General features: G+C 44.4%; 1 pseudogene; it reads left to right on the top strand.

Annotated features, from left to right (window-relative positions):
- Nucleotides 1-14,393: 14,393 nt before the first annotated feature.
- LOC129818268 (NAD(P) transhydrogenase, mitochondrial-like) overlaps nt 14,394-26,229 on the top strand; it is a 41,140-nt pseudogene continuing 29,304 nt past the window's right edge.

The following is a 26,229-nucleotide window of genomic DNA, read 5'->3' as shown; positions in this document are numbered from 1 at the left end:
GTTATCTGGTTGATCTTGAGCCCTAACTCGGTGAGGTGGGTCACAAGGGAAGCCGTGTCTCGCACTGCTTGCTCCTGTGATGGGGAGCAACGTAGGTAATAGTCTGTTTAGTTAGTTATTGTCTTGTCAAGTGCCACTGAAAAATAGGTGTTTGACTAACATTTTTGTTGACGAAATTAACATTGAGCAAAAAAGTACAACAAAGGGCAACTCGGTACAAGGCTGCCAGGGGGAATTCTAGGACCACTGGCGAGCGAGAGTCATCTAACGTGGGCGACTCGCTACAAGAGCAGATGGTGCACATGAAGCCAACCGTTTTCAACGGGATTCTAGCTTCAATAGCAAATGGCGACTCAGCTCGCATGCTAGAGCTGGAAATCTCTCATCTATTGAGCAAGGGCGCAATCAGAGCAATACCAGTGGAAGATAGCCATTTCAGCTTCTACTCCTTGTACTTCTTGGTTCCCATGAAGGAGAGGGAGGGTGAATGGGGCGTGCGCCCCATACCTCGCTGTCCCCTTCGTGCTAGCACTAGCTCCTCTGACGTTCTGAAACTATGTGGAGTGCGGTTCTAGCATCGCTGAGAATCAGGGGACTGAGAGTCTCCGCCTAAATAGACCAAGAAAAAACTACAACTAAACAAAAAATATTTTTCATTTCGATTGACGAAAACGAGACAAAATTATCTCTGTGACTAAAGTCCGACTAGTAAATGGACTGAACAAGAGTTCTTTGGAGAGATTGAGAGCTTTCAATGTTATTTATTTGGTCCAATCAAAAGCATGCATAACATTAGTAGAATTGTAAGGCTTTCTCATTGCAATGTTGCAATAGTGTTATTGGTGGAAAATAAATTAACCATGCCCAGGTCATTCATGAGTCACCTCTCTGCCCGGCAAACCGTTCTCCAATCTGGCGGCAACAAATTATTGATGCAAATAAGGCACAAGCCATGGCTACTCTCCTGGTTGTACAAGCTTCTGGTAGAAAAAGGGATGATGTTTGGAGCCACTTTTCCTATTGTATCGATACAAACAAGACCGAACACAAGTTAATGGGGAAAATTACTACCAACCTCAAGAGACATCTAAAAGCGCATCATCCCAATACACACTGAGTGTCACGACTTCCACCGAAGTTGGTGCCTCTCCTTGTTCTGGCGGTGTTCGGCGGTCGACGTCACCGGCTTTCTAGCCTCCACCAATCTACATATCTTTTTGCATTTGTTTTGTCTGTATTGTACACATCTGGTTCCCATTACATTTGAATTATTTCCCTATTTAACCCTCTGGAGCCATCATGGTTTTGTGCGTGTTTATTGTTGTCAGTTGTCTCGTTTATGTGATTATGGATTTTCGTTCTCCGTGTTGGAAGATTATTTTGAATTAAGTTACTATTATTACTCATCTCTGTGTCCTGCGCCTGACTCCGCCCTACCCACATCACCTAGACTCTGACAGAAACACACACCATCAATGGAGTCAGCAGGTGCACACAGCCCTCCTCTACCTATAGAGTGCGTCCAGCAGCACGCAACTATGCTGCAAAGTCTCGGCACAGCCATGGATCGCGTGCTGCAAACCATGGAGCGATGGGAGAGAGGGGGTTTTCCAGCAACCCCATCATCATCACCCCAGCTCCCACAACAACCCACACCCGGACTGGGCACCGGCGCCGAGGAAGACTCCGGCCATGGAGCTGAGTTAGCCGCCATGCCTGGACTGGGCACCGGCGCAGAGGAAGGCTCCAGCCTTGGAGCGGGACTGGACGCCGTGCCTTGACATCGGCGCAGAGGAAGGCTCTGGCCATGGAGCGGGTCTGGACGCCGTGCCTGGATCGGACATCGGCGCAGAGGAAGGCTCCTGCCACGGAGCGGGTCTGGACGCCGTGCCTGGACTGGGCACCGGCGCAGAGGAAGGCTCCGGCCCTGGAGCAGGACTGTACGCCATGCCCGGACCGGGCACCGGCGCAGAGGAAGGCTCTGGCCCTGGAGCGGAACTGGACGCCGTGCCCTGACTGGACACCGGCGCAGAGGAAGGCTTCTGCCCTGGAGCTAGACTGGACGCCTTGCCAGGAAGCTCCGGACCGTGGACCGTCGCTGGAGGTTCCGGACCGCGGACCGTCGCTGGAGGTTCTGGACCGTGGACCGTCGCTGGAGGTTGTGGACCGTCGCTGGACACGCACTTCAGGGCACAGGCGAGGAGCAGGCACAGGACGTACCGGACTGGGAAAGCGCACAGGAGGCCTGGTGCGTGGAGTCGGCACAGGTGGCACCGGACTGGAGACACAAACTTCAGGGAGAGTGCGAGGAAGAGACACAGGATGTACCGGACTGGGGAAGTGCACTGGAGGCCAGATACTTGGAGCCGGCCCAGGTTTCCTCGGACTGATGACACGTTCCTCCAAATGCCTGCGTTGCCGCATACTCCTAGCCAACTCCTTTCTCCAGGATCCCTCTTCACACACAAAAATGTTTGGGGGCTGTCCTTTAGGCTTCTGTTGTGGCCGCGAACCCCGGCGTCGGCGCTGTCATCCCTTCTCTCCTTGCGTCTGCCTCCAAGGAAGGCGATCCTGTCCTGCCAGGATTTCCTCCAAAGTCCAGGATCCCTTCCCATCCAAGATCTCCTCCCAAGTCCTGGTCCTGGAGTGGTGGGATCTTCTGTCACGATCGTTGAAATAACATTCGGACCAAGGCGCAGCGTGATATGGGTTCCACATCTTTTATTTCAATGAAACGCACAAAAACAATGAAAAAACAGCAAACGATACGTGAAGCTCTGGAGTGCTCACAGGCAACAACACAAAAACGAGATCCCACAAAACACAGTGGGGAAATGGCTGCCTAAATATGATCCCCAATCAGAGACAACGATAAACAGCTGCCTCTGATTGGGAACCATACCAGGCCAACATAGAAAACAAACGACCTAGATTACCCACCCTAGTCACACCCCGACCTAACCAACATAGAGAATAAAAAGGCTCTCTATGGTCAGGGCGTGACAGGTAGAGTTAGACCCCTCAGTCTTCCCTGTGAGCGGATGCATAGAAATTTGCTGCTGCACGAGGTGTAGGGTTTTAATAACTAATTTATTGACGCTAGCTACCTTTAGTATCTTTAGTATCTTCTGGCTGGAGGACTTTTGTTAAGAGCCCTGACGAGGTACGGTTTTGGAATGTATCTTTCATATCAGCAAGATTTTTTTTTCAAAAAACAAAAGGTTAAATTACTACACACCTTTATAGGTTTAGGGTTCCCACATGGCCATATGTCCATGTTACAGTGTTTGTTTACGGAAGACAAAGGCGTACCTGTGCTAATTAGCTATCTGCGTCGCCGAACACCTGTGTATAAGTGTAAACAAATGTATCATCGGGCAATGATGCTCTGCCGAGGGCGGCAGAGGGCCCTGAGCTGCTGACTTAAGCATCCTCTTCCTCCTTCTCCTCTTCTAGGTGGAAGAGATTAGCCATGCCCCCGCCATGCCATTCCCACCCCGCTCACTCGTTGCTATATCTTGAAACAGTGGGTGGAAGTCCTCGGGGTACACATCCATCACCTTGGCCCAGGTGACTTGTGGTTTTGGGGTAGCCTCCTAGCCCGAAGGCTGTGAGGAAGATGAGCCTCCGGGAGGGATGCTCTGCACATTCTCTTTCTGAGGGTGGTCGGGGGAAATTCCCTACAGTGTACACATGGTTAGCAAGTACTGGCTTAACATGCTCAAGAAGCCACAAGCAGGCAGTATACGCAGTTTGTGTGTGTGTATCCTTTCCTGCTATCATAGTCCCGCATGTACACAGGTGTGTCGGTGCTGGGGCAGGAGCCCTGCTCGATTCTCCCTGTGCAGGATCAGCAGACTCCATGGCTTCAATAACTGTATTCCTTTTGCAAAGCATAAGTTAGCTAGCGTTCGCCCCGTGGGCTAATAGCCTAGCTAGTTTTCAAAATGCTAGCCTTAGAAAGTGTGTTTTCTTGGTCTCTCGACGAATTAAGTGTTTCGACCGTCAAGCTGTGATGTAAGGGCAGTCAGTCTAGTCAACATGGCATGAGGGAACGTGGGTTGAACTAAACGAGAGAGAGCTAGAAATTGTACCTTTCCAGGTAGAAAAGCCAGTTTGGTGATATAGCTGGCCTTGCAGCGAGCTAGCCAAGTTAGCTATGCACTGCGGCGATAGCTAGACAAGTCTCAGGAGCTAGTTGTGTGACAATAGCTACCACATGCGATTTAGGGGGGTAGAAAAATCAAGATAGCTTTTTCTACCCGATGCAAAAATATTCCTTTCAGTCAGTTGTTCAACACAAAGGACAAGAGCTGAGGTCCTACGTTCGGCAGTGTTAACATTGAGGTTCACCTGAGAAGAGTTAAATAAGAAGACACGATTTAAGTTGTGCTGATGAGAGCTTCAGGAGCTGACGAAAGCTTCAGTGATCTTCCGCAAGGAAGACCAGAGGGAGGGGCTTGATTCATTCGCTACTCCGACGAGCGTCAGATCAGTTGCCATACTCAACTTATTTTATACATAATGTTGCTGCTACCATCTCTTATGACCGAAAATAACTTCTGGACATCAGAACAGCAATTACTCACCTCGAACTGGAAGAAGAGTTTTCCTTGAATGAGTCCGACGAGAAGGATATACTACTTTCCTGGGAACAGGCCCAAATCCCCATAATCTGCGTGAAGAAAAGACGGAGAAAAGGGGGGCGGTGGTCGGGCTGCCTTCTGAGAATTAGTAGGCGAGCAAGTAAACCCCCACTGCCATCTGTTCTACTGGCTAACGTGCAATCATTGGAAAATAAAGTTGATGACCTAATATTAAGATGATCCTACCAACGGGACATTAAAAACTGTAATATCTTATATTTCACAGAGTCATGGCTGAACAACGACACAGATAATATAGAGCTGGCGGGATTATCCATTCAGCTGCAGAACAGAGAAGCTACGCCTGGTAAGACGAGGGGTGGGTGTGTGTGTGTATTTGTCAATAACATCTGGCACTAAGACTGCACTCAACCAACTCTATAAGGCCATAAGCAAACAAGGAAATGCTCATCCAGAAGCGGCGCTCCTAGTGGCCTGGGACTTTTAATGCAGGCAAACTTAAATAAGTTTTACCAAATTTTTACCAGCATGTCACGTGTACAACCAGAGGGAAAAAAACTATAGACCACCTTTACTCCATACACAGAGTAGTATACAAAGCTCTCCCCCACCCTCCATTTGGCAAATCTGACAAATTCTATCCTCCTGATTCCTGCTTACAAGCAAAAACTAAAGCAGTACCAGTGACTCGTTCAATACGGAAGTGGTCAGATGGTGCAGATGCTACGTTACAGGACTGGACTGTTTTGCTAACACAGACTGGAATATGTTCCGGGATTCATCCAATGGCATTGAGGAGTATACCACCTCAGTCCTCGGCTTCATCAATAAGTGCATCGACGACGTCGTACCCACGTACATATCCCAACCAGAAGCCATCGATTAAGGCAACATCCGCATCAAGCTAAAGGCTAGAGCTGCTGCTTTCAAGGAGCGGGACACTAATCCGGAAGCTTATAAGAAATCCCGCTATGCCCTCAGACAAACCATCAAACAAGCAAAGCATCAATACAGGATTAAGATTGAATCCTACTATACCGGCTCTGACGCTCGTCGGATGTGGCAGGGCTTGAAAAGTATTATGGACTACAAAGGGAGACCCAGACGCGAGCTGCCCAGTGACGCGAGCCTACCAGATGAGCTAAATGCCTTTTATGCTCGCTTCTGAAGCATGCACAAGAGCACCAGCTGTTTTGAATGACTGTCTGATAACTCTCTCGGTAGCCGATGTGAGCAAGACCTTTAACCTTTCTAGGGTACGTGAGACGGTAACGTCCCACCTCTTCAACAGCCAGTAAAACTGCAGGGCGCCAAATTCAAAACAACAGAAATCCCATAATTAAAATTCCTCAAACATACATGTACACTGCTCAAAAAAATAAAGGGAACACTTAAACAACACAATGTAACTCCAAGTCAATCACACTTCTGTGAAATCAAACTGTCCACTTAGGAAGCAACACTGATTGACAATACATTTCACCTGCTGTTGTGCAAATGGAATAGACAAAAGGTGGAAATTATAGGCAATTAGTAAGACACCCCCAATAAAGGAGTGATTCTGCAGGTGGTGACCACAGACCACTTCTCAGTTCCTATGCTTCCTGGCTGATGTTTTGGTCACTTTTGAATGCTGGCGGTGCTTTCACTCTAGTGGTAGCATGAGATGGAGTCTACAACCCACACAAGTGGCTCAGGTAGTGCAGTTCATCCAGGATGGCACATCAATGCGAGCTGTGGCAAAAAGGTTTGCTGTGTCTGTCAGCGTAGTGTCCAGAGCATGGAGGCGCTACCAGGAGACAGGCCAGTACATCAGGAGATGTGGAGGAGGCCGTAGGAGGGCAACAACCCAGCAGCAGGACCGCTACCTCCACCTTTGTGCAAGGAGGTGCACTGCCAGAGCCCTGCAAAATGACCTCCAGCAGGCCACAAATGTGCATGTGTCTGCTCAAAAACAGACTCCATGAGGGTGGTATGAGGGCCCGACGTCCACAGGTGGGGGTTGTGCTTACAGCCCAACACCGTGCAGGACGTTTGGCATTTGCCAGAGAACACCAAGATTGGCAAATTCGCCATTGGCGCCCTGTGCTCTTCACAGATGAAAGCAGGTTCACACTGAGCACATGAGCACATGTGACAGACGTGACAGAGTCTGGAGACGCCGTGGAGAACATTCTGCTGCCTGCAACATCCTCCAGCATGACCAGTTTGGCGGTGGGTCAGTCATGGTGTGGGGTGGCATTTCTTTGTGGGGCCGCACAGCCCTCCATGTGCTCGCCAGAGGTAGCCTGACTGCCATTAGGTACCGAGATGAGATCCTCAGAGCCCTTGTGAGACCATATGCTGACACATGCACATTTGTGGCCTGCTGGAGGTCATTTTGCAGAACAATACAGCCATTTTTCCAGTCAAAGAGAGGATTCACAAAAAGCAGAAATATAGATAAAATTAATCACTATGATAATCTTCATCAGATGACACTCATAGGACTTCATGTTACACAATACATGTATGTTTTGTTCGGTAAAGTTCATATTTATATCCAAAAATCTGAGTCTACATTGGCGCCTTTACGTTCAGAAGTTCCAGAACATCCTTTGATTTTTCAACTAAGTGAAATACATATCAATTTACAGGAATACTCATAATAAACATTGCTAAAAGATACAACTGTTATGCATGGAATTTTAGATGCACTTCTCCTTAATGCAACCGTTGTGTCAGATTTCTAAAAAGCTTTACGGAAAAAGCAAACCATGCAATAATCTGAGTTGACGCTCAGAGCCCAATCAAGACACAAATATATCCGCCATATTATGCAGTCAACAGAAGTCAGAAATAACATTATAAACATTCACTTACCTTTGATGATCTTCATCAGAATGCACTCCCAGGAATCCCAGTTCCACAAGAAATGTTTGTTTTGTTCGATAATGTCCATCATTTATGTCCAAATTCCCCCTTGTTGTTCTAGCGTTCAGTACACTTTCCAAACTCACGACGCGCGGGCAAGACCAGCGGAAAGTACGGACGAAAAGTTAAAGTTATATTACAGTCCGTAAAAACATGACAAACGAAGTATTGAATCAATCTTTAGGATGTTTTCAACATAATTCTTCAATAATGTTCCAACCGGAGCATTCTTTTGTCTTCAGAAGTGCGATGGAACAGAGCTCGCTCTCACGTGAACACGCATGGTCAGCGCATGTTCAGGTCATGATAGACCTTACTCATTCCCCTCTCTTTCGGCCCCACTTCACAGTAGAAGCATCAGACAAGGTTCTAAAGACTGTTGACATCTAGTGGAAGCCTTAGGAAGTGCAACGTTACCAATATCCCACTGTATCTTCAATAGGAGCTGAGTTGAAAATCGACCAACCTCAGATTTCCCACTTCCTGGTTGGATTTTTTCTCAGGTTTTTGCCTGCCATATGAGTTCTGTTATACTCACAGACATCATTCAAACAGTTTTAGAAACTTCAGAGTGTTTGCTATCCAAATTGACTAATAATATGCATATTCTAGCTTTTATGGCTTTGTAGCAGGCCGTTTACTCTGGGCATGCTTTTCATCCGGACGTGAAAATACTGCCCCCTACCCCAAAGAAGTTAAACAGGTCAACATTCACAAAGCCGCGGGGCCAGGCAGATTACCAGGACGTGTTCTCAAAGCATGCGTGGACCAACTGGTAAGTGACTTTTCTGACATTTTCAACTTCTCCTGACCGAGTCTGTAATATCTACATGTTTCAAGCAGACCACCATAGTCCCTGTTCCCAAGGAAGTGAAGGTAACCTGCCTAAATGATTATCGCCTCGTAGCACTCACGTCGGTAGCCATGAACTGCTTTGAAAGGCTGGTCATGGCTCACATCAACAGCATTCTCCGGATACCCTAGACCCACTCCAATTCGCATACTGCCCCAACAGATCCACAGATGACGCAATCTCTATTGCACACCACACTGCTCTTCCCACCTGGACAAAAGGAACACCTATGTGAGAATGCTGTTAATTGACTACAGCTCAGTGTTCAACACTATAGTGCCCACGAAGCTAAAGGTACTGGGAATAAACACCTCCCTCTGCAACTGGATCCTGGACTTCCTGACGGGCTGCACCCAGGTGGTAAGGGTAGGCAACAACACATCCACCACTCTAATCCTCAACACTGGGTCCCATCAGGGGTGTGTACTTAGTCCCCTCCTGTACTCCCTGTTCACCCACGACTGCTTTGTCAAACACGACTCAAACACAATCATTAAGTTTACTGACGACACAACAGTGGTAGGCCTGATCACCGACAACGATGAGACAACCTATAGGGAGAAGGTCAGAGAACTGGCAGTGTGGTGTCAGGACAACTACCTCTCCCTCAATGTGAGCAAGACAAAGGAGATGATCGTGGACTACAGGAAAAGGCGGGCCGAACAGGCCCCATTAACATCGATGGGGCTGTAGTGGAGCGGGTCGAGAGTTTCAAGTTCCTCAGTGTCCACATCTCCAACAAACTATTATGGTCCAAACACACCAAGACAATCGTGAAGAGGGCACAACAAAACCTTTTCCCCCTCAGGAAACTGAAAAGATTTGGCATGTGTCCCCAGATCCTCAAAAAGTTCTACAGCTGCACCATCGAGAGCATCCTGACCGGTTGCGTCACTGCCTGGTATGGCTACTGCTCGGCATCTGACCGTAAGGCGCTACAGAGGGTAGTGCGTACGTCCCAGTTCATCACTGGAAAGCCCATAAAATTGTTAGAGACCCCAGTCACCCTTGTCATAGACTGTTTTCTCTGCTACCACACGGCAAGCGGTACCAGAGCGCCAAGTCTAGGACCAAAAGGCTCCTTAACAGCTTCTACCCCCAAGCCATAAGACTGCTGAATAATTAATCAAATGGCCACTGGACTATTTATATTGACACCCCCCCCCCCCCCCATTTGTTTTGTACACTGCTGCTACTCGCTGTTTATTATCTATGCATAGTCACTTCCCCCCTTGCTACATGTACAAATTACCTCCAAACTAACCAACCAAACTGTTCTTGAACTGCACTGTTGGTTAAGGGCTTGTAAGTAAGCATTTCACGGGAAGGTCTACACTTGTTGTATTTGGCGCATGTGACAAATAAAGTTTGATTTGATTTGTTTTACTGTACATAGAAGCGAGTATTTGAAAGAGAACGTCTGTAAAGTCTGAACAGTTAGAAGTTTGTTAGAAGGTAAGGGTTCTTCTACATAGAAGATAATAGGAAATCCCAGGACAAAGTGTCTATAATACTGTAATAAGTTCACATAGTAGCTGTCACAAACTCCAAATTCCAGCTCCAAACAGTTGTCACTGACAAGTTGGATATTTATTTCCCACTGTGTATTCTTATAAATTCCATTTTTAACAGGTTTTTGCTTGGCAGACATTTTTTTTTACTGACATTTGTCAATAAAACTCATGAATGCAACTGTTTATGTAAAACTGGTTTGTGTTGCACTAGTAGCCCTGGGTGTCCTGAAAAGAAAATGGTTAAACACTTCAATGTGAGGATAAATATTAGGGCGTAACTAGCAGATAAATGAAAGTAGTAAAAGAAAATGCTATTGGTTATTTAAAGGCAACATCCTTTTAAAGCTGAACTAGCTAACACCCGCGGTAACCACACATTCCTAACATAGAGACAGTTAAGAAAAAACAGGAACCAACTCTCTGCACTACATGCAGGAAGAGTTAAAACCAAAGACATAAAGAAATGGTATGATCGTGGATATGAGTCGTCTTGCTTTGTCATGCTGAGTTTGACTGCACGCTACAGTATTTCAACTTCAAGGTATCAATTAGCATCAGGTAATGTGCTATTATCTATTCACGCACTTCTATTTTTCCAGTCATTACCTTACCAAGTTTGGTTGGGGAATTTGATCTAATGGCACCAGACCCATGTCTGACCTACAACTAGCATGAATACAATAAAACAATGTGTATGGAGAGAAACTGCAGGGTTTTACTATTTGGTTTATTCACTACATTTGCATTTTATGTTTCCCAGTCAAATCTCAAATCTTGCAACGGCAGCTTCCACATGGATTGGCCCAGTTTAAAGGCCTTCGAGTATGTAAAACTGTCCGACACTACCACCTGCTGGAGACATAATATCTTACACCAAATACCACAGACATCCATATTTGGGTCTCATAAACCACATTTCAATCCAAAGTTTTCATATGAGTAGTGGTGACCAGTCAATCAGGGCATGGTCCAAACACCAAGACAGTCGTGAAGAGGGCACGGCAAAAAGTATTCGCCCTCAGGAGGCTGAAAAGATTTGGCATTGGTCCTCGGATCCTCAAAAGGATTTACAGCAGCACCATCGAGAGCATCCTGACAGGTTGCATCACTGCCTGGTATGGCAACTGCTCGGCCTCCGACCGAAAATATTGATATAATAACTATCATATCAAAGTAAACATGCAGTTTATTAGGCTTCAGATGAAATAAATTATAACTGCATTGCTGGGTTTAGAACTGGCAAGAAAGTTATTTCACTGTACTCGTGCATGTGACACTAAAACTTTAAATGAAAATGAAATAAGTTATGATGAACTTCACAGGGTGGTGAAAGTGCAAGTTGATGAGCTTGATGCTCCTTTCCAATAAATATCGAGGGTCTTATTCTGGTGACATGATTCATAGATGCTTGGCTGCTGTTTGACAAATAAAAATAATCTCACTCTTTTGTCCAAAATAATCTCATGTAGGCCATCTGCGCAGTGTGCACACTATCTGCATTTGTCAGAAAACCTTCAGTTAACTTGTATTTTTTATTCAGTACATGGGAATTTAGCTGCAAAATGTATTTTTATGCATACCCGCGGGAAGTAGGTGTGCTGAGGGTGCTGCAGCACCCCCTGAAAAATCGGGGAAAAATGGTGCATGTTTTTATATGGATTTTTAACATTTTTGCATGAAAATCTGTTGCCAATTGGATGGAAACCTAGTTAATGTTGCACATCACTATCGACAACTCAAGTCAAGAAAGATGGAATAGAAAGCAGACAGGCAGAGTAGAGAGATTAATGCGATTGAAAGAAACAGAATTTTCATCAGGATATTTTCTACTGTTTTTATTTGTTGGCTTTAGGCCTATGTATTTCACTTAGTTGATGATTGAAGTTATAGGCCTACTTTTGCATTGGCCTATAGGCTATCTCTGAATTCAATGTCATTTATTTGCGGATAATGGATAATCCTGGAAATGGTGGATAATCCTGGAAATAATGTGGAAGTTTTCCTGAGACATTGTTGCACTGAAAAGTTCTCTGCCAGTTTCTGCATCCCACAGGGATTCTGTGGATTCCCCATTGGATCTGAAAACACCAGCAAGGATAAGAACCCCAAAGTATGCATGTAAATGAGTTTGATCCATCTCTCTCCAAAAACACGCCTTCCCTCCAAATTAGAGCTGTTCAGAATGATTTTATGGATGTTGTCTGGGATGAACAGTTCAAAACAAGACTATGTCCCGCACATGAGTAACCACCGTCCACGCCGGCCCTGGTTGCATCCTTATCACATTGGCAACAATGCGGGGTGGCTCATTCCTTGGGCAATAAGACCATTACATTTCACATTATTTTTACATCCATATTTCTCCTCATGCAGGCTGCTGATGAGCTGGTTGCTGACGGGCTGGTCCTGAGGCTGGCTGAGGGTCAATCTCATCATCTTCTGCCAACTCCCTATCAGACTCTGAATTGACAGAGACAGTCTTCCACACTAGCTTCTCTCGCCGCAAAAATCATTTCTAAGGCCCTCAGAGCAGAGATAATTTTTGCCATACTGATTGATTGTGGTAAGGAGCCACGCATGCGAACCTATTTATTTGTTGTGTCCCCCCCACTATTTGCACCTGGCTGTGGTAGAGTTTGGGAAAATACAGATTTTTTGAAATAATGTATTGTAATAACATTGTGCAGGTTCCCGCAAGACATTGTGTAGTTTCACACAATACAAAGGGTACAGAGTGCGAGAAAAGCGGAAGACAGGCAGACAGGCAGGGAGACAGACAAGTTCTTGGTGCTATGTTGAAACAGCAGGATCAGGGAGGAGGAAGAGAGTGGCACACAGCAAACCTTTTAGTTACATTTTTACTGGTTGTCATCTACACACACACTTTTATTACCCTCGGGTCTAGTGGACCGAACACCACATATGTAATATAAATGTGTAGGGGGGTGCACTCAATGAAAACATGTTCTTCACAGAAAATGAGCCAAGACCAATGAGTCTCAGGTTGAAAAATGTATTAATTGTATCATTTTTCTTTTAGTAAACATTGAAAATGGGTGCCACAGACCCGAACACCACACACGGGTTAAAGTCTACTGTACAATACTGTCATGAACGTCGTAGAGAGGAGACCAAGGCGCAGCGTGATTATAATACATACTTCTTTTAATAAAGAAATATACTGAACAAACTAATACAAAACAACAAAACGACCGTGACCGATATAAACACTGCGTGCAGATATGCAACATCACATAGACAATAACCCACAAACCAAACTGGAAAATGGCAACCTAAATAGGATCCCCAATCAGAGACAACGATAAACAGCTGCCTCTGATTGGGAACCAATCCAGGCCATCATAGACCTACATAATGCCTAGACTACACACACACACTTAGACATACATAAACCCTAGACAATACAAAACAATCAAATCCACTCTCGTCACACCCTGACCTGATCAAAATAATACAGAAAACATAGAATACTAAGGTCAGGGCGTGACACATACAGCACTCTACTAAATAAAACTCTGTCTGGTTCTGTACCGTACTGTACTCTACTATGCTCAACTGGACTGAACTGTGCCGTACTGTACTGTGTTGTTCAAACTTGTGAAACATAGCCTAGATGTCTATGATTCGTTCATGAGATTTGGTCTGGTCCGGACCGACCAAATGTGTAATTGTTTAGGGGCAGAGCTCATAATAATAATACCCAGTATGCTTTGCAAGTGTTTGTTTTCACATTTAGGTAATTACGCAGATGCTCTTATCCAGAACAACTTACAGTCACACTGGGCAAAAAGGGTCAATATCAACGAAGGTAGTTTCTCCTACCAACTGTGCTTGTTTTTCTGTGTATAATGTGCAGCACAGCTGGTTGGAGAAACCATTCGAGTTGCACAAAATGGAATATAACGTTGCAGATAAAGTTAGGAATTACTCAATTTCATTTTCACAACATCTAAAGACCTACATCACTACACTGAGAGCTTTGCTGTTTCTAAAATCACCTATTTTTTCATGTTTTCCATAGCTCCCATACTGCAGAACGAGCAATGAGGAAGTCTATTACAGGTGGTCTAAGTGTCTCAAAACCAAGTGAAATCCCTTCTATAACATGCCATTTGCATCAAAACTAAAGATTTGGTTAAAAAATAGTGAACCAATCCTTTAATGAGATTTGAAAGTGTGATGTAGCTAATTCTCCAGATGGTGGCAGCAGCTGCATTGAGAATTTGAAGCAAATGTTCTTGAGGACTGTAGATTCCTTCCATTTAATTCAAAGGGTGGGATAATAGGACAAAGCACTGTTTCTTCATTTTCTTCTCTCCAGATTCAAATATTTAAATCTCACCAGCCCAACCATTGTATAACAAATTGTTTACTACCTGGATATCTTAAAACAATCATAGACATAGCCTAAGCTCCTGCAGTGATGCTGTAGAATGTATCAGGGGCTTTCATTAAGCGCCCTCACACCCTACTGCCAGTGCCCCCATGACGTCCCCTGTGCCCCTTCCCAGAGTGGCAGCCCTAGAGCAGTTCAAGTTGCTGGGAGCTCAGACTCTGGAGGTGGACATTAAGGAGGACGGTGACGGCCAAGGCGGCTAAGTTAATCACACACCTCACTACCGCTATCCCCTCCCATAGAGACGAATCTGTATCTCTTTGTCCTCTTCGACTCTTTACATCCCCTTTATATCTTCCTCTGCACTGCTGTCCTCCTAGTCTGATCTGTTTGTATTCTGGCCTACTCCATTGTCATCGTCAAGCCATAAGGAGTTGGCAAGAGAGCAGAAAGACTGGCAACCAGTCTGTTTTCATCCCTGATTTCACCCCTTCTTTGTTCTTCTTCAATCATGTACGAAGTGCATGTACTGCTATCATCAGCTTTTATCTGTCCAATCCTCTCAGGTTCTAAGCTGCTTTAAGGCTTCATCAGCTCAGTTACCTAGTGTAGTTAAGGTAGTGGTTAGGCCCTATCCATCTGGTTAACTCTGCCCCTCGAGGCTGAGTTGGTATTATTCCCTTCCTTAATAGTTTTTAACATGATTTTTGAATTACTTCCTCATCTCTGTACCCCACACATACAGATAATTGTAAGGTCCCTCAGTCGAACAGTGAATATCAAACACGGATTCAACCACAAAGTCGAGGGAGGTTTTTCAATGCCTTGCAAAGAAGGGCAGCTATTGGTAGATGGGTACAATAATGTAAAAAGCATATATCCGTTTGAGCATGGTGAAGTTATTAATTACACTTTGGATGGTGTATCAATACAAGCAGCTACTACAAAGATACAGGCATCCTTCCTAACTCAGTTGCCGGAGAGGAAGGAAACTGTTCACAGATTTCACTTTGAACCATTGGTTACTTTAAAACAGTTAGAGTTTAATGGCTGTGATGGGAAAAAACTAAGGATGGATCAACAACAATGTAGTTACTCCATAGTACTAACCTATTTGACAGAGTGAAAAGAAGGAAACCTGTACAGATAAAAAATATTCCAAAACATGCATCCTGTTTGCAACAAGGCACTAAAGTAATACTGCGAAAAATGTGGCAAAGCAATTCAGTTTTATGGGTGTGCTTGTATTCGACTGGGAGTTTCAGGATAAAAAAAACTAACGTAATGGAAATCCTAGAGGAAAACCTGGTTTCCACCAGACACTGGGAGATTAATTCACCTTTCAGCAGGACAATAACCTAAAACACAAGGCTACAGGGAATGTTCCTGAGTGGCCTAAGTTAGTTTTGACTTAAATCTGTTTGATAATCGATGGCCAAACCTGAAAATGATTGTCTAGCAATTATCAACAACCAATTTGACAGAGCTTGAAGAATTTTGAAAAGAATACTTGACAAATGTTGCACAATCCAGGTGTGGAAATCTCTTAGTGACTTACCCAGAAAGACTCACAGCCGTAATCGCTGCCAAAGGTGAATCTAACATGTATTGAATTTTTATTCTGCTTTGACATTAAAGTATTTTGTTTAGATTGTTGACTAATCAAAAGAGAACCATCGTACTCTCCCAGAAGCTTGCTGATGCGCAAATTCAAAAATGATTTGTCGTGGGCTATCTCATGAATTGATATCATGTATTTAGGTGAGCGGACACCTGGGTGCAGTTGATTTGTGAGTTGCCTTTCGTGCCCGCTCCCATACCCTACAATTCTATATTTCTTTGTAACTCATTTGTGTACAGGTAGACCAGAAAAGCCACATCCCTGATTGGCAGAGGAGTGGCAAACCTGTTTAGAAGCACCTACTGCTCATCGGTTGTTCTGTACAAGTGCTGTTTTGAATTAAACAAAATTGTACCTAGAAGGCTGTAAAGCCGAAAGATCTGTGTACGTAATCCCTGATGCAGTGAAAATAATTTTTACAAATGTAATAATGAAGTAAGCTTTATGCGACATCTTTTAGAGTGCCAAGCCATCACAACTTTTTGTGTGTAGATCATTGACAAAAAAAACATAACATCATAACGTAACGTAACCAAATGTGGAAAAAGTCAAGGGGTGTGAATACTTTCTGAAGGCACTCTCTTTTGTCATACGTTGTTTACATTGGTAGACGGCCTTGATAAGATATGCAGCTGTAGTTGTGAATGACATTTTCCTTTCTACTGACATGGCATGTGGTGTTAAAGTCATTGATGTTGTGTAATGGTCCCGTGTCTAGGACATGTATAGGGGACAGGATAACTAGCACTACAGGTCCTGTTAGGTGGGGAGCAGTGATGCAGTACTCAAAACCGGTTTTGGTTCCGAGACCACATATTGAGTGTCTCTGTGTCAGATACATTTTTACTCGGTCTTGACTCGGTCTCGGACAGTGAGGACTCGTAATTTCTTCTCTAGACCAGCCAAGACCAGCGGAGTAAAAAACACATAATTATCAGTTTCTATTCATTCAGCGCAAAACAAATGCTTCGCCAGGCCAAATATATACACTCCTTTCTTGAAATATTCATCTCATCATCGTGCTTCTACACCTGCATTGCTTGCTGTTTGGGGTTTTAGGCTGGGTTTCTGTACAGCACTTCGAGATATTAGCTGATGTACGAAGGGCTATATAAAATAAACTTGATTGATTGATTGATGGCCTATTAAAACCTGGGATTCCTACTTTACTCATAACTTTACTTTAATTTACTTTCGCTGAAAAATGTCCTCAAACTTTGTCTGAATTTCCTCGACTCGTTCGTAGGGAAGAGTGGGGGAAATTTTGAGAAAGTTGCAGGTTCACTATTAGTAACGAGAAACGGGGGGAAATTGTAACAGTATTTATATCTATTATAGACAGATTTGCGCAGTGCTGAGGCTATTGGGCCTTCTGTGTGTGACAGGCTCGTGATGCTGAAAGGACATCAACTGTAATACCAGTGCACTCTCAACTGGTTGTCGCATGGAGCAGCTCACAGAAGAATGGCATCGGTAGGAAAGATGTTTGAACTTATATCTACCAGTAAATGCTAACTGAGGCAACAATGGGTATGCAAACCAGGTATTGAAAAAGTTTTGTATGTAGTCTTGGTTAGTAGGTTATTTGCGATGCACAATTTCAGTAATTTCAGTCATAATTTCAGTCATCATGTACTGTTTGCGTGAGCATTTCTAAAGGCCTTGCCCAAAAAACCTTCCCAGTTAAATGTTGACCGCAACGTAGGTCTACCAGACAGAATATACCATGCTGACTTTTATCAATAAGGAGGGCATTTGTTTTGCTCAATTGAATTAAAAAGGAACACTACACCATCCAAAAATATTTTCTTAGATTTTTCCCAGAACTCAAAAATTGGCTGCTGATGTGGTTTAAGGATTTTTGTGGACTTAGAACAACAAAAATGTGATGTTCTATTTTTATTTTAAAAAGTGTTATTTTGAGAGTGAAAATTCCCTTCACACAGGACCCACTTCACCACTGCATAGGGCCGATGGAAAGACAGCAGTCACACACGGCATGATGTTAAAGCACCACTGCATAGGGCCGATGGAAAGACAGCAGTCACACACGGCATGATGTTAAAGCACCACTGAATAGGGCCGATGGAAAGACAGCAGTCACACACGGCATGATGTTAAAGCACCACTGAATAGGGCCGATGGAAAGACAGCAGTCACACACGGCATGATGTTAAAGCACCACTGCATAGGGCCGATGGAAAGACAACAGTCACACACAGCATGATGTTAAAGCACCACTGCATAGGGCCGATGGAAAGACAGCAGTCACACACAGCATGATGTTAAAGCACCACTGCATAGGGCCGATGGAAAGACAGCACTCACTCACAGCATGATGTTAAAGCACCACTGCATAGGGCCGATGGAAAGACAGCAGTCACACACAGCATGCTGTTAAAGGATAAGCAGTACATTCACTCTGACAAAATAAGTCAGTAGGTCCCAATCATAAAAACACAAGCATTAGGCTACGCATTTCCCAATTGAAATGTACAACTATTACTTCCCATTGCAAAAAAACGTTTCACATTTACAGTAGCTCACAAGGTAACAGTGATCTAAAGTTTGAATGCAACACCGTTTCTCACACGCAAGTTATTTTCAGAGATTGCTAACAGCATGCGAGCTGAATAAATTTTTTAAAAACAGTTCCACTCACCAGATGATGATCATTTGAAACTTATTGAAAGTTAATCTTGAAAAGGGACAAGCTAACAAATTAGCAACAACATCTTCTTCGATAGCACCTGCTACAGCCGCTGCAAACTATCCTACAAAAAAGCTAGCTAGACTGTGGGAAAACTATTGCTCGCTATGGCACAATGGTTTGCTGGCCTTAGAGAAGGCAGAAACGTTTGTAAACATGGTCCCACCCCATTACAAGTCAATGTGATTGGTTGATTCCACAGTCACTCCAATAAATTGCTCTAATACAATTAATTGGCAGATGGTTTTATATCAAGCGTCTGATGGCCTAGCCAATGGCTGACTTAGCTAGCTAGCTAGATTTATCTCCCCAGAGACCACCAAAGAAAAATCCCGATAGGATATTTTTGGGATATTCTTTTTCTTCAACTGAAGAGATCAAATCGGAACATCATTGAAAATAATAATATTATTATTTTATAAATCCTTAGCCTTTCTCTGAAGGCATAGTAAGCCCACATTGTTCCCCACTGTGTTTGGGTTAGTAATAATGTGTAGAGTGGCTCTATTTTCCTTCAACATCTGTTATTTACTATTCTGAATGTCTAAAGACATAAAGACTGTTCTGAAATATGAACACAGAAATACTGGACATTTTTTTTATTATGGTGCTGATTTGACAATTACAATTGGACTCAAATTTTTCTGGTCTTGGTCTTATCTCGGACCCATCGTCTCCCTCCCGGTCTCGGTCTTGACTCGGTCTCGCTTTAGGTGGTCTCCAACACAACACTGGTGGAGTGGCTGACTCCTTTGGTCTGGTCTACACAAGCCTACCCTAGCCTGATCAGTACTGCTGTGTCATATTCTGCCCAGTTCAACTTGACCTTGGAAGAGTTTCTCTGTGTTCTCATCACATCCGTTTACTTTGAAGCTAGTTTAAACTTCAGAAAGAACCCGAAAACATTGCCTAACATAAACCGAGAACAACAAATTGCAATTTGTTTATTTGCCAGGGTTTGATTAATTGTCTTTAAATCTAGACTTTAAGACATTGTTGTACAAAATGCTGACTAAAAATAGAAAAACTGCTGTGCTGATTGAGCACCCTGCTGGCACTGCAGACAAGAAGCTTATTCAACATGGTGTTGACCTCTCTGACCATGGTGCTGTGTCCTCAGGTCGCAAGGCTCCCATCCTGATCACCAAGAACATGGCGGAGAGCATGAAGGATGGCTCTGTGGTGGTGGACCGTGCCTGGAGAACTCTCTGTACACAAGGTCAGTCAAGAGAATCTATTGTTATTCTCATCTTCAGTTTCATCATTTGTTTCTCTTTTGACACCGTGGTGAACCTGCTTATGCCCGTATCATTTGGATTGCCTAGACCTGGTACCACAAGGTTACCTACTAAAATAGTGTAAATCCTTTTCTAAAAGGTTGATGAGAAAAGAATCCAAAATGTTCTTTCAGTAAAATAGCTGCTTCTGTTATTTTTAGGGTGTGACCCACATAGGCTTCGCTGACCTGCCCAGCCGCCTGCCTACCCAGTCCAGCACCCTGTACTCCAACAACCTGACCGGGCTCATCTGTGCAATCAGCCCTTCCACTGAGAACTTCCACTATGAGGTCAAGGAGCAGTTTAACTACGCCACTATGGACCATGTCATCAGAGGATCCGTTGTCATGCAGGTGAGGTGAAGCAGCTGGGTTTGGTTACATCTGTTATTAGCACAACGAGGGAAGACTGGTTAATCAGGGAATCTATGATGAATTTACTTGCTTTACCTCTGCAGTTGGCAAATGAAATGGGTCTCAATGTTTGGTTATGGAAATTATTTTGGAAGATATTGGTCAAATGTGACTTTTAAACCCATAGGCTCCCTTTTGTTTTTTTTGTGATTGTTGGTAGTTCTAACAATGTTGTCCTCTCTATCTGCTGCAGAATGGAACCAACCTCTTCCCAGCTCCTCTGCCCGATAACATCCCAGTGGCAGCCCCTCCCAAACCCAAGAGTATGCAGGAGCTGGCCAAGGAGAAGGCTGCTGCCGTGTCCCCCGTCAAGGCTACCCTGACCACCGCTGGCATGTACTCGTTAGGTGAGACACACCAGCACTGACTGCACTGACTGCCTAGACACTTCATTAATTTATACATACATTGCCTTCCAGGGTCATGTTCAGGAGGTACCAAATGGAGGAAAATGTAGTAAAATGATTAGAAGCTACCTGGACTTAATGCTCATTTTCATTTTCTGTTCCACAATTTTTGCTACGGTGTGCCCTAATGAACACCACCCGGATCTAAGTCAGTTGTTTACTTAATTATAACGTAAGGGGAATAAAATGGCTGACACAGTAGAAAGCAGAGGATCCAGAGCAACACTGCTGGCTGTCAGAATAATGGCCTCCTAAACCGAGCCATGTCATGAGTCTCTGTGAGCTCGTATGGTGGTCTCCCTCTCTCTCGCTCACCCTGACCTGGGTTAACAGGACTATCGTGGGGGGTTAAAGCAGCCTGTTAGTGTTTTATTACCTTTCACATTCATTACATTGTTCTATTCTCTACTAACACTAGCAAGTCATCCGCATAGCTGACTAATGTGGGAAAGGTGAGCTGTAACCCCATTCTGAGAGCAGCACCAGCCGTGATTAGACATAAACGCTACCTTGAACTGAAATCTGTGCAGATTATTTCTATTGGTTACAGGCGGAGGCTCAGAGGTTAGTCTGTGTGTGTGTGTGTGTGTGTGTGTGTGTGTGTGTGTGTGTGTGTGTGTGTGTGTGTGTGTGTGTGTGTGTGTGTGTGTGTGTGTGTGTGTGTGTGTGTGTGTGTGTGTGTGTGTGTGTGTGTGTGTGTGTGTGTGAGAGAGAGAGAGAGAGAGAGAGAGGCAGGAACGAACTGTCTTTTCTATTCTGGAATCATATCAAAGAGACCCAGAGAACACAGCCTTCTTCCCCAACATTCAGATAAATGAGCCACAAACTGGGTTCACACGTAAATAAACACCCTGAGATAAACAAACAGGCACATTTATCTTTATGTCCTTTCATGAGTTAGTTCACTCCGTATCTCTGTCCCCTTCCTATGAAGCCAAGGAAGGAAGGTGCTGCTGGAACATCTTGATTTCCTGACCACCGGATCAACCATGCGAGAGGCCAGAAAGGCAAAATGGCGGTGAGCTCCTTTGAAATGAGGATTGGTCACCTAATTAGAGCTCAACCTAACCTGCCCCCCCCCCCCATCCCCTAAACTACCACCAGCAGCCTCTTAGTGCCAGGAAACTTGGAATAATAAAATGTGAGATGACGAGCCCTCCCTCCCCCTGCTGTGTCTGTCTGAAGTGGTGCTGTAGCTGTTTCCCACAGACCCCTGCTCTGGTAGTGGAGACTGTAGATGGCAGGCCTGTAAACCCCGTTCACACATTCCCCCCGAGCAGCTCGTTCTGGCTTGGCTGTGGTCGGCGCGTCGCCACCACTACAGTTTGGTTGCTGTAAATGCTGCCTAGCTGAAATGCTAATGGGATCATATCTGTCTCTTGTCCTCACTTAAGAAAATTAGCAGACGATAGAAAGAGTCAGCATTTCTAGTGTGCCTCGCAGGCCTCATTAAATTCATGTCAACACCTCATGGGGTTTAGAGACCTGCTATTCAGTATGGACATTGGATATGTGGTGTGGTGTAGTGTTATTAAGTTATTAATTAACTCTCTCCCTCCTTTCCCCCTCTCAGGTCTTGGCACCCTTTTAGGCCTGGGCCTGGCTGCCCCCAATGCAGCCTTCACTCAGATGGTGACCACCTTCGGCCCTGGCTACCATTGTGGGCTACCACATGGTGTGGTGGGTGAGCCCAGCAGTTCAATCCCCACTCATGTCCGTCACCAACGCCATCTCTGGTCCGTGTTTACGAAGACTAATCTTAATGAACTGGATACAGAAGACTAAACAGATGCATGTCATTATTTTCTAATGCAGTATATTCAGGAATGTATTTATATATATATATATATATATATATATATATATATATATATATATATATATATATATATATATATATATATATATATATATATATATATATATATATATATATATGAGGTAAAACTACTGAAGAAAATGCATCCAGGCCTAAGATGCATCACTTAGGATTTGGTTTCAAATGAGAATTTATCACATTTTAAAACCCAGATGTTCTTCATTTGATTTACTAATCTCTCAAAGGCATTGCTGTAACTGTGCAGAGAAGATTCCTTCACAGAACTGGCAGCTGATTCTCCCTCCACCTCCACACCTGCAGGTGCTTTCCCCTCAGTGATGAGTAGGACCTAGAGGGAACAGGAAATGATTCATGCTCCTTGTAGTCTGGGTGATGTTAAAGTACTACTCTGGAGTGTGGAACCTCTTCAAGCAACTAGGTCTCAGGTTCCACTCTGTGAATGCAGAAGAACATGGGCTGATAAATTATAGAAGAGGAATCTGTAATTGAATATGTACTCTGCAAATAAAAGAGAGACTGATTATTAGGCTGATACAATTGTAAATCAATGTTTGGATAGTGGCGAGAGGAAATTTGCTGATTACTCAGTCCTAGTTGCAAAAGACATTAATTTGCCACCATTGCAAATAAATAGTTCCTGATCACTATTAGTTGCCCTTTTCCCCCTTTCCCACCCTCCACATCTACTTCATTAACAGGAAGTGTTACAGGCGGTGTGTGTGTGTGTGTGTGTGTGTGTGTGTGTGTGTGTGTTCGCAGCATGTTGGTTACTCTTGACACGGGCGGAAGTGACACGCTGGCTGTGATATCTACTGCTTTCAAGGGCGATGTGCCTCATTAAGCTTTTTCTTGTTCCTCCCGGCGGCGGTAGGGCACTGCAGTCAGGGCAAGGGTCTGGGTCCAGGAACCAGGAAAGGCTTGAATGTCTTAATGAGCCCATGGTGGTCCAACATTAAAGCCTTCATGTCGCCCCAGATGCTAACTTCAGAAGAGGCATGGTGGTGGCATCCAATGGAGCAATTATCCTTCTAGACCTACTGCACAGTTCCTGTGCACGACTTTATTAGTCCACACTATACATACAGTGGCAAGAAAAAGTATGTGAACCCTTTGGAAATATTTGGATTTCTGCATAAATTGGTCCTACAATTTGATCTGATCTTCATCTAGGTCACAACAATAGACAAACACAGTCTGCTTAAACTAACAACACACAAACAATCATATGCTTTCATGTCTTTCTTGAACACACCGCGTAAACGTTCACAGTGCAGGGTGGAAAAAGTGTGTGAACCCTTGGATTTAATAACTGCTTGACCCTCCTTTGGCAGCAATAACCTCAATGAAATGTTTTCTATAGTTGCGGATAAAATCAAATTTTCTTTATAAAACCCTTCTTACATCAGCTGATTTCTCAAAGTGCTGTACAGAAACCCAGCCTAAAACCCCAAACAGCAAGCAATGCAGGTATAGAAACACGGGAAAAACTGTCTGGGAAAAACTCCCTAGAAAGGCCAGAACCTACGAAGAAACCTAGAGAGGAACCAGGCTATGAGGCCAGTCCTCTTCTGGCTGTGCCGGGTGGAGATTATAACAGATGGCCAAGATGTTCAAATTTCAAATAGATGACCAACAGTGTCAAATAACAATAATCACAGTGGTTGTCGAGGGTGCAACAGGTCAGCAACTCAGGAGTAAATGTCAGTTGGCTTTTCATAGCCGATCATTCAGAGTATCTCTACCGCTCCTGCTGACTCCAGAGAGTTGAAACCAGCAGGTCTGGGACAGGTAGCACATCCGGTGATCAGGTCAGTGTTCCATAGCCGTAGACAGAACAGTTGAAACTGGAGCAGCAGCACGGCCAGGTGGACTGGGGACAGCAAGGAGTCATCAGGCCAGGTAGTCCTGAGGCATGGTCCTAGGGCTGAGGTCCGAGAGAGGAGAGAGAAAGGAGAGAAAGAAAGAGAATTAGAGAGAGCACACTTAATTTCACACAGTACACCGGATAAGACAGGAGAAATACTCCAGATATAACAGACAGACACTAACCCCACACACATAAACTACTGCAGCATAAATACTGGAGGCTGAGACAGGAGGGGTCGGGAGACACTGGCCCCATCCGACGATACCCCCAGACAGGGCCAAACAGGCAGGATATAACCCCACCCACTTTTCCAAAGCACAGCCCCCACACCACTAGAGGGATATTTTCAACCACCAACTTACCATCCTGAGACAAGGCCGAGTATAGCCCACAAAGATCTTCGCCACGGCACAACCCAAGGGGGGCGCCAACCCAGACAGGAAGATCACGTCAGTGACTCAACCCACTCAAGTGACGCACCCCTCCTAGGGACAGCATGGAAGAGCACCAGTAAGCCAGTGACGCAGCCCCTGTAATAGGGTTAGAGGCAGAGAATCCTAGTGGAGAGAGGGGAACCGGCCAGGCAGAGAGAGCAAGGGCGGTTCGTTGCTCCAGTGCCTTTCTGTTCACCTTCACACTCCTGGGCCAGACTACACTCAATCATAGGACCTACTGAAGAGATGAGTCTTCAATAAAGAATTAAAGGTTGAGACCGAGTCTGCGTCTCTCACATGGGTAGGCAGACCATTCCATAAAAATGTATCTCTATAGGAGAAAGCCCTGCCTCCAGCTGTTTGCTTAGAAATTCTTGGGACAATAAGGAGGCCTGCGTCTTGTGACCCTAGCGTACGTGTAGGTACTGTATGTACGGCAGGACCAAATCGGAAAGATAGGTAGGAGCAAGTCCATGCAATGCTTTGTAGGTTAGCAGTAAAACCTTGACATCAGCCCTGGCCTGGAGTAATATGATCAATTTTTTGGGTTCTAGTCAAGATTCTAGCAGCCGTGTTTAGCACTAACTGAAGTTTATTTAGTGCTTTATCCTGGTAGCTGGAAAGTAGAGAATTGCAGTAGTGTAACCTAGAAGTGACAAAAGCATGGATACATTTTTCTGCATCATTTTGTACAGAAAGTTTCAGATTTTTGAAATGTTACGTAGATGGAAAAAAGCTGTCCTTGACACAGTCTTGATATGTTCGTCAAAAGAGAGATCAGGGTCCAGAGTAACGCCGAGGTCCTTCACAGGTTTATTTGAGACGACTGTACAACAATCAAGATGAATTGTCAGATTTAACAGAAGATCTCTTTGTTTCTTGGGACCTAGAACAAGCATCTCTGTTTTGTCCAAGTTTAAAAGTAGAACATTTGCAGCCATCCACTTCCTTATGTCTGAAACACAGGCTTCCAGCGAGGGCAATTTTGGGGCTTCACCATGTATCATCGAAATGTACAGCTGTGTGTCACCCGCATAGCAGTGAAAGTTAACATTATGTTTGCGAATGACATCACCAAGAGGTGGAATATATAGTGAAAACAACAGTGGTCCTACAATGGAACCTTGAGGAACACCGAAATTTACAGTTGATTTGTCAGAGGACAAACCATCCACAGAGACAAACTGATATCTTTCCGACAGATAAGATCTAAACCAGGCCAGAACTTGACCGTGTAGACAATTTGGGTTTCCAATCTCTCCAAAAGAATATGGTGATTGATGGTATCAAAAGCAGCACTAAGTTCTAGAAGCACGAGGACAGATGCAGAGCCTCGGTCTGACGCCATAAAAAGGTAATTAACCACCTTCACAAGTGCAGTCTCAGTCCTATGATGGGGTCTAAAACCAGACTGAA

The sequence above is a fragment of the Salvelinus fontinalis genome, chromosome 21 (genome assembly GCF_029448725.1).
Source record: "Salvelinus fontinalis isolate EN_2023a chromosome 21, ASM2944872v1, whole genome shotgun sequence".
In the NCBI taxonomy this organism is placed as follows: Eukaryota; Metazoa; Chordata; class Actinopteri; order Salmoniformes; family Salmonidae; genus Salvelinus; species Salvelinus fontinalis.
This window is presented reverse-complemented; position numbering and strand designations above follow the sequence as displayed.